We start from the raw sequence: 8,838 nt of genomic DNA, 5'->3' as shown, positions 1-8,838 counted from the left end.
AAGCTGCAGATGGTGGCAATGTGGTACGTGGGAAGCATGTGAATTGCTCAGTAAGCCTCTAGGAACAGTGATGGAAACTCCTACATGGTAGAGATCTTCCCCGGGTGTCTCAGGGARGATTTTATCTCACACTGCAAACTGGAGCTTATACTCATGCAAAAAATATCAACGTTATTTCTGGATAGGGAGATTGAGTCACCTTTCAATTTTAGGAATTCTGCTGGGCAGTTTGTGCAACAGAGAAGTAGGAATAGAATGGCAATCATAGGTCATGTAATACAATCCCCTACAGCAGGTACAACTATACCACCAAGTCCTGATGACACARCAATCTCACCTTGAATTTAGCTCTGCTGGAAAATTGTAAAAKAAATGTGATTTTTGGAGTATTAGGAGTCATGTGAGTCAACATAATCTGAGGGTTTTGTTTTTTCCCGTCTCCACCCAGCCTTTAGACAGTCATGGAGAAAAAGACTTAATACAATTTTGATTCGTTTCRCAATTAGTATTTCCTCTTTGAGATGGCGTATAAAGCTTAAAGTCCCCTAAATTAATCCAATACYGAGAGTCTATCACAAATTCTGTTCTTAGCACGAATTCTCCTGTGAACTCAGGACATTCTCCACTTCAGTCCTGCTATTTGTTTAAATTTGCTTCATTTTTGCCTTTCTGTCATTGTGCTAGTAGAATCTGAACTGAAGACCACTTCCATAAGGGTCTCATCCTCAAACCTGCAATAAGTATGCTTGAGAACCAGCCGTGATTCCCAGGTGAGGAGAAKACTCTGTATCTGAGGGTGATTCCCTGATGAGGGGAAATGAGAAGAATCTGGTGAGTCTATATCACAGAGGTTGAAGACCAGTAGCTTTTATCCTGCAGTCCTTATCTCTGACTAAASGTGAGTCATTTTGGTAATAATTCAATCTTGTGTCACAGATCACAGAATAAACTAGATCAAAGACTTCCTTATGAGGGATAAYTGAGGTTTTGGTGGCCAAAAGATTGGCACTTCTTGAAGTTGCTGGAGAATGGGATTACTGCAACAACCGTCTCTGCAAGCATAACCTTTTACATCTTTGGTTTTAGCAAAAGCAGCTAAACAGGGCAGTCCACTTCTCCTAAAAATGTGGYTTATGGCTTTCCTTCAAAAGAGAGAAAAATCTCCTCGTATGATTTCTTGTTTGATGATAGGGAGAAGGAACAGCTGAAGTGTTTTCTGTACAGGTCCATCTCTGTAACAATTAGAAGCAATTGATTATGATGTTCATGATTTTTCTCATAGATATCACTCCTTTACCTTGATTTCCCTCCTGTAGCCTCTGCTGGAAAATGTAATGTTTCAGATATACTAGTGGATACTCCCACTACCCAGCTAGGAGAGGTTATTCAAGCTCTGTTGGCCACTTCCCAGAACACAGATTTTGCAGAAACTGCTGTCTCTTTSCTCAGTTGTGACAGTCAGCATTTTACACTGATGACTCGACAAGAGAATATCCCTGTGTCTTTCTGGTCAGGGCCTGAATGAGGAAATAAAAGCCAGTTGCAGGGTTTGCAGTTTATCTCTTCAGAAGGCGCAGGAGGAAATTATGAGGAGAGTGAAGAAATTCTGGAGRGTCCTGCACTTGGTTTCTTACTGCTGACAATGTACAAAACTGTMGGATGTTTTGAGGAAGAAAGGATCCCATGATAGAGGGGAATAGATGAGAGGATTAAAATGAMTATGCAAGAAGTTTGTGAACTTTTTAATCAGCTGATTTAGTAGGGGGGAAAAAAAGCAAACTTAAAATCATGCAGGGAAACTGCTCTCTTTCAGACCCGWGTCTTATTTTCAGGCATGTTATGCATTGGCAATAAAATAAATGCATGTGTTCGCTRCAAACACTGCTGGCAAAGCAGTGTTCAAGCCTCATCCTGTGTGTGAGGTGTCTTGAACTTCAGAAGCAGATTACATCAAGCTGCAACCACTTTTTCTGCTTCAGAGGGTAGCTGAGGGGTCTGGTTCATTTTCATAAGGAAGCTGATGCCCACTTACCAAGCTGATGGTAGTTTTGCTATGGGATATTTGGCTATATCTTCTTCCCGAACTGATTAAGCAGGCATCTATTTTGCCTATCAAAAAAACTTCTTTGCAAAAGCTGGTTGGCTTGAAGTGGTAACATAAAAAAGCCAGGAGTCACTGCTTTCCTTTTGTGACTGAAGGCAAAGTGCCATTTTTACATGTTTAAAGTAGCATATGCTRATGCACAGATGGACAATGGTGCTGACAGATAATTATCCACACCCGTCTGCACAAATCAAGGAAAAGCTAAGACATGCAACATCTTTCTCTTAGCCCTGCAATGGAGGTTTTGAAATGCATGAGTGCACTGAGCAATAATTGAAGGCCGATGGCTAAAATATTCTGAGAAACTAATTGGGTTTGTAAGGAAATCTCATGGTATCATGGCAACCTGGGCCCAGAGATTAACAAATCTAGTCATTTGGAAAGCATTGGGCAAGTCATTTTAGAGAGCATGAGCTGTGTTTTGTTATCCTCAAGACCCCACGTACACACCAGGGTTGCAGTTTATCTCTACTATAATTCCAGTTCTCTGGATCATGGATATCTGGATCCCTSCTTCTTTTAGCCTCCTGGTGTTTTCCCACTCTTTGCAACAGTCAGACACCTAAAGAATGATCCCGTGTAGATGTGGACCCTGTATAGTGGCAGTGATAGCCAATATAAGCCCACTGACAGCACACTGACTCTTTCCTGCCATGCTTTCCATGGCTTGCTCAGAAGTAGCCCTTAGCCACCTATCAATCTACTACAGAATTMCAATTCTGTTGGAGAGGAAGAAACTCCAAGTACTTTGAATGCAACATTAGTCATATAAGRATCTGGCTCTGTTTTGAATGAAAATGTAGGGATTTTTTAGGAAAAATRTGTATAAAGTGTCTGAAAATACATTAAGGCTAGCAACTAAATGGAACATGTTCCTTCTCTTTGCTCAGTAGAATTGTACAATAAATCCTTTGGAAGACTCCCTGATCCTTGGGTTATTCCTTGAGTTTGAAGCTGTTCTTGGATTAGAGTATCTTCTTAGGAAATCGATGGTGTTGTGGGATTTAGTTTATCTGTATGAGTGAAATCCATTCCTAAGGTTGTGTGACCACTTTGTCGCAAAAATGYTGTGAAACTAAAACTAAATAAGATATATGAACCATTTTACTCAGTTTACTTCCAGTGGGAAGCTGACCTATGGCACTCTGATTTTCCCTTAGTCAAGGATAAACAAATTGAAGTTCCCAGAAAGAGCTATCTTTATTACATCTAATATAGAGCAATGTATGGGTTTTAATTTAATCAGTAATTTCAATCTCTCCAAGCTGCCATTATGGTTTTCYGTGAAAGCTTGTAAAAATAAAAATATCTTAGACAAAAATAACACTCCCTCATTCTGACTCTGTGGAGTGTCTCRGTACATATTTGGCACATCCTCCGAGGCTCTATCAACAACAATCCAAAATAGGCTGATGTAAAAGACAAATTATAAAAATAAATGGTGTTTAGTGTCTGGTCCTGTATCCTCTGAGGCTTCTGACATGCACTAAGTATAATCTACAATGCTCACAGGATAAAATAGTGGGCAGTAAAGGCTGGGCAGTGATAGCCAAGGTCAAAGTCAGTTTTGCAAAAGAAGTGTGTAGCATTCCTCTTCTATTCAACTTTTTCACTCAACCTCATAGCAAAGAGCAGTTTTTAATTCTTTTTCAGATGTACTCTACTTCAAGTTTCTTCCCCTACATGATAGTAATATATATATATATATAGGATTTGTGACAGGAGAGCATTTTGCAGTATCTTGGTATGAATATGCATAACTTCATCAAAAAAAATTAGGTCTATTTTATTCCCAGACATAAATGACTTTATTTAAAACCATCTTTCCTAAAATTGCCTTAAAGTCTACATTAATACTTCAAGATATTTCTCTTCTGGGCAAACCATTGTAAAGTGCACTTTTTTCCACCTGTTTAAGGAAGACTTGCAGAATGGTAACACCTCCTAACAACAAAAAGACAACTGGAGATCTGCAGGCCTGAACCAGCAGCACTGACACCACTGCAGGTGAAGAACACCATCAACATAATCCCTTTTTTTTTTTTTTTTTTTTCCTCCAGAGGCACCAGATGGCAGCATTTTTCCCTCACTGAGTGTGATCTCATCCTCTCGGATTCACTCCTGGGATCATCAGGCTTTGAGGCGGCGTAAGCCACAATGACCTCAGCTGAACTGTACCTTCTCTGTCACCACCTGCTCCTTTTTCCTACTTTTATTGGACACACAGAGTCACATTCAGGTGGCCTGAATGCAATCCAGGCCCTAGAAGTTGTGGTTGCCCTTTGCATGTGCAGGTCTGAGAATCCATAAAGATTCAGCATATAGGCAAACAAAAATTTAGACTCAGAGAATACAGCTCTGACCTCTAAATTTTCCATATCCTCTAAATATTAAGTATCATGAAGTTTATTTGATATTTTTTTTTAACTACAGGCTCTTTCCCATATACACACATGCACAATGTAATACTTGTTTACARGCAAGTTTGGCATGTGTCCTTTTCTATCAATGCTTTATTCCTTGAATAATATTTCATTGTACACAAGTTATGTATGAAAAATAATGCTCTACTAGATTTGTAACCTCTGTAACAAGAACTCTGTTCTGCACAAATAATCTGAGGCAGGGCAGAGATTTTGAGAATTAAACTGCAAGCTCTGGGGGGTTTTTTTACAGTTACAGATGTGGCCTAAAGCTTTGTGGGCTGGGAATTCTGTTATCTCACCATCCTTTGTTCTGCCCCTTTCCCTCATCCTCCTGCTCTTGCTTTCAATGCTGCTTTGTCAGTGGTTTTCTCCTAGACGTAAAGAAACCCCACACATTATGTCCAGTTTTAAACTATTCTTAAATCACCCACCTTTGAACTTGGATTCTGCAGCACTGGGATGCAAATGTTTATTTATTTGAACTATGTGACGAACATTGACAGACAGCAGAAGAAAGGCTCTTTATCCAAAGTGGGGCTGGACTGCTAGGCCCCAGAGGGCAAAGGAGGAGTAGCCCTGGCTGCTGCTTTCTTTGACTGTTATTCCATCAGGTTGCTGGTGTTTCTGCTGTGGTGACTGTGTTAATGCTTTACAAATGCTATGAGGTCAGTGAAAGACTATTTGGGGATTGTATAATTTATTAACTTCTGACAAGCAGGCCATTATTTTTTTTCTGATGAACATGTGTGACAAGGGAATTTAYTTTTTTTTCATTTTTGAAATTTCAGCCAAATTCAACATGAGTGTCACAGGACAGGGACACTAGACCCTCCACAGCCCCACCCTTCCTCTTATTTAATACCAAAAACTATCTGTAAACAAGCAAGAAGGARGGAGSGAAGAGTACTTCGCAAAGGAAGTAATAAGAATCCTGTATGATGAAAATATTAGTCTGTGTACATTTGGAAAACAGTGCTATTTTCTTCTGTTAAAAAATTCTAATTTAAAAAAAAAAAGACTGAAAATCCCTCAATTATATTTCACTTTCTTGTACCAATTTCTTTCCAGTTCTGGATTTGCCTGTAYTTTGGCATAAGCTAGTACATGGAGAGAGGACAGATGTAGCTTTACTGCCCAGAATGTGTGAAATAAGTACAATGGAAGTATTATGAGCATCTCACCTGAAAGCTGAGTGGCACTGCGCCACTGAAAGTCAATTGTGTTAGTTTCACCTTACCCTCTAATAAAGGAGGTAAAGAAATTTAAATATATCTCCACATTTTTTAATGATCGATGCAATCCCTTGTGCACAGTTGYTTTGCAAAGTGGAAGAAAGATTAACTGTAAATACTTTCTTTTGTCTAACTATAGCACTGTAATTACTATTTCACACCTTCTCTGAGAAAGACAGGTACCTGTGACCAGCTTTGCAAGAGGAGAGATGCTGAGAAGGTAAAAAGAGTGTCTGGTGTCACTCAGTATGGAACATTACAGCTTGCCATTATTTGTTTTGGAACTGTGACAACTGACCAAAAGATGGGAACTATAAATAGGAATGCAATGAGCATTAGCTGTGCAAGAAGAAAAAAGCAGCATAACTTGGGACGCAGCAAAAYGTGTATCTAGCATACAGCTGTCCCTGCAACTCCCACTGGCATCCTGGGGGATTTTTCTGATTTTCCACTACCTATAACGAATTAGGACCAGCACCATCTCTATTRGCTTTGATTCTTACTCAGTAGAGCTGTCTAAGATAGGTCTTGCTAAACCTTTACCCAAGAAAGATGCAAGACTCCTCCTACACATAAATTACAGGGAGAAGACTGTTTGTTTTGTGAAGTGTAACTGCTATGTACCATTCACAGGCTGCATCTTGCACAGCAAGTGAAATAACTGTCGAAAGAAGCTGATGGAATCGGTGCTTCCCTTTGCTGCAATTCAGAATGAAAACACCAACGAGGCCAAATTCTGTCTAGTAGAGTTCATTGTGGTTTTGCTCCTAAACTGGCATGGCTGGAGAACCCACCTGTAAAAATTCAGTGCATGTTAGCTTTGACTAGACCGAAATAGAGACCATGGCAGTTTTGTAGCAGAARCATACTTTCCACTGATTCCTGAGCTTAGCCTTCACTCCAGGGGCAAATTATTTCAGTCTGGTATGTGATAGCATGTAACTCAACACACATACTTTTCCTTCTCTGTATACATTGCTACATGATGCATATAACACATGGTGARTGCCCTCAGAATGGTATCCCCGGGAAGCAAATCTTCAGTTTCATGTTTTGACCATCCTCATTTTCCCTTCTTATTCTTGCAACATTTTGTATGGTCTTAGAAACAATTTTTTTTTCCCAGCAGACAGTGACAGTTAGATGTGTTARCATGTGACGTGGGAATAGGACGCTGCAAAGAGTGGTTGGGAAGAAGTTGATAAAATGTTCCCTGTCCAAAAGGTAGGCAAAAGGAAGCCTTTCATCAGGCAGGGCAAAACAAGATACATATGGAATAAAATTTTTCTGGAGAGACACAAGAATACCAACTGCCTTGAGAACTTCTGCCATTGATCATATTACAGTTGCTGTGACAGGAATGGCTGATACACTGTACCAGAGATTTYTCTCTTGGAGCCTGTTTTTCACTGATTGTCCTGCACAGAAAAAAATACTGGTATGGCAAAGGGACAGCCAGCACCATTCCAACCCAAACTATAGCCTGGGCTGTTCTCCTGAGTTGGGATAGATATTGCTCCTGTCCATACAGTGAATTTAGGATGTCTGAAGATGTCTTTAACAAGTAAAGGCAGCACTGTATTGTGTAGGCAAAGATGCTACAAACTTGTCCTTGCTAATTTTTTCAGTTGGGAGAAGCAGCTTGTTTTGTTTGGAGTTACACTTTTGTCTTTAGTGAGTGCTCCTTAGGAGCTGAAATAGATCTAGCCTCGCTCAAGACATCCATAAATTTTAGGCTGAGAGTTTTTCCTACCTGAATGGGACCAGATAATTTCCACTGCCAGCTGAACAGCAGAGCAGCAGCCAGTAAAAACATTAAGTGGATTTACATGTTTGATGCTAACAGCCACAGAAAGAAGAATGTATAAATGGTGTTTGCTCCATTTGTCCTTAAGCACAACAGAGTACACAGCTTCCTTTAATAAACCCGGGTAGAACAGGCTAGAGGCGATGGTCCTGGTTCCTTGTGCTTGTGATAATTTGCCAATGAAACACGGAGGTCTCGGATTTGTGCATTGTTTATTTCAGCTTTTACCCCTGCAGCCAGATTCTCCAAGCTTCTATTTTGTTTTTTCAGTGAAGACTTCAGAAGGGATTTTATAAAGAAAAAAAAAAATACCACAAACAAAACTGCCAGAGAGTGAACGGCTGCTATTGATTTCTTAAGAGGAGGTGAGTTTCTAAGTGACTGGGAAAAGGCAGAAGGGTCTCTGGTCACACACGTGTGGACACAYCTTTGCCCTGCTCCTCAGGAGTACCCCAGCGGACAAAGCTTGCCCTGGGGTTGCATTGAGTGCCTGCACTGTGCGCCCCGCACGTGGCTAAACTGACGTTTTGTCCTGCAGACAAAAAAGGAGTCCTTCGGCTGCTGGGAATGTAACTGAACTTCTGGATTAGGTAGGAACCGGGTAGCTATTTCTGTGTTTAAACATCTGGATCGTACAGGTGAGACTGATCGGCCAGCACAGGCACACAATTCTCTTTGTGGTCGGCACTAGGGATATCCAGTGGACTTTCCCTAGATGTACACTTGACTAAGAGGGAAAGGAAAGCATCTGAGCCCCAACTCAAGGCTTATTTTCTCCGGCATCGACCTGCATTCCCTTCCCACATCCAGGCTCCAGCCCGGGACGGCTTCTCCTCGCCCGTCAGCTGCTCGGGCCTGTGGCAGCGGGGCAGAAGGRAGAGGACACGGGCGGTCAGCGCTAGAGGAGCGGGATTTCTGTGAGAGGGCGGGGAGAAGCGAAACCCACCGCCTGAAAAAGTAAGATAATTGTAAAAAGCCCCAGAAGTAAGGAGAGGGCCCGCGGCCTGCCAGAACCAACCGGCTCTCCTCGGGCGGCCTCCCCGGGCCGCGGAAGCAACCGCAGCCAGCCGGGAGCAGTGGGAGGAGGAGAAGGAGGAGAGGGAGGAGGAGCGGAGGGAGGAGGCAGCTCTGGCAGCCGGGCGGGGAGGGGGCACTCGGCGCCGAAGAGGAGGAGGAAGACTAAGATGGCCACCAGCCGCCGCGGGGAGCGGCCCCGCTCCCTTCGCGGCTCCCTCGGCGCGGCCCGGCCTTGATGGGGCCGGGACGACC

The sequence above is a fragment of the Malurus melanocephalus genome, unplaced genomic scaffold (assembly GCF_030028575.1).
Source record: "Malurus melanocephalus ecotype Western Australia unplaced genomic scaffold, MMel_1.1 scaffold_105, whole genome shotgun sequence".
Lineage (NCBI taxonomy): Eukaryota > Metazoa > Chordata > Aves > Passeriformes > Maluridae > Malurus > Malurus melanocephalus.
The sequence above is the reverse complement of the archived record's forward strand: the minus strand, read 5'-3'. Positions refer to the sequence as shown.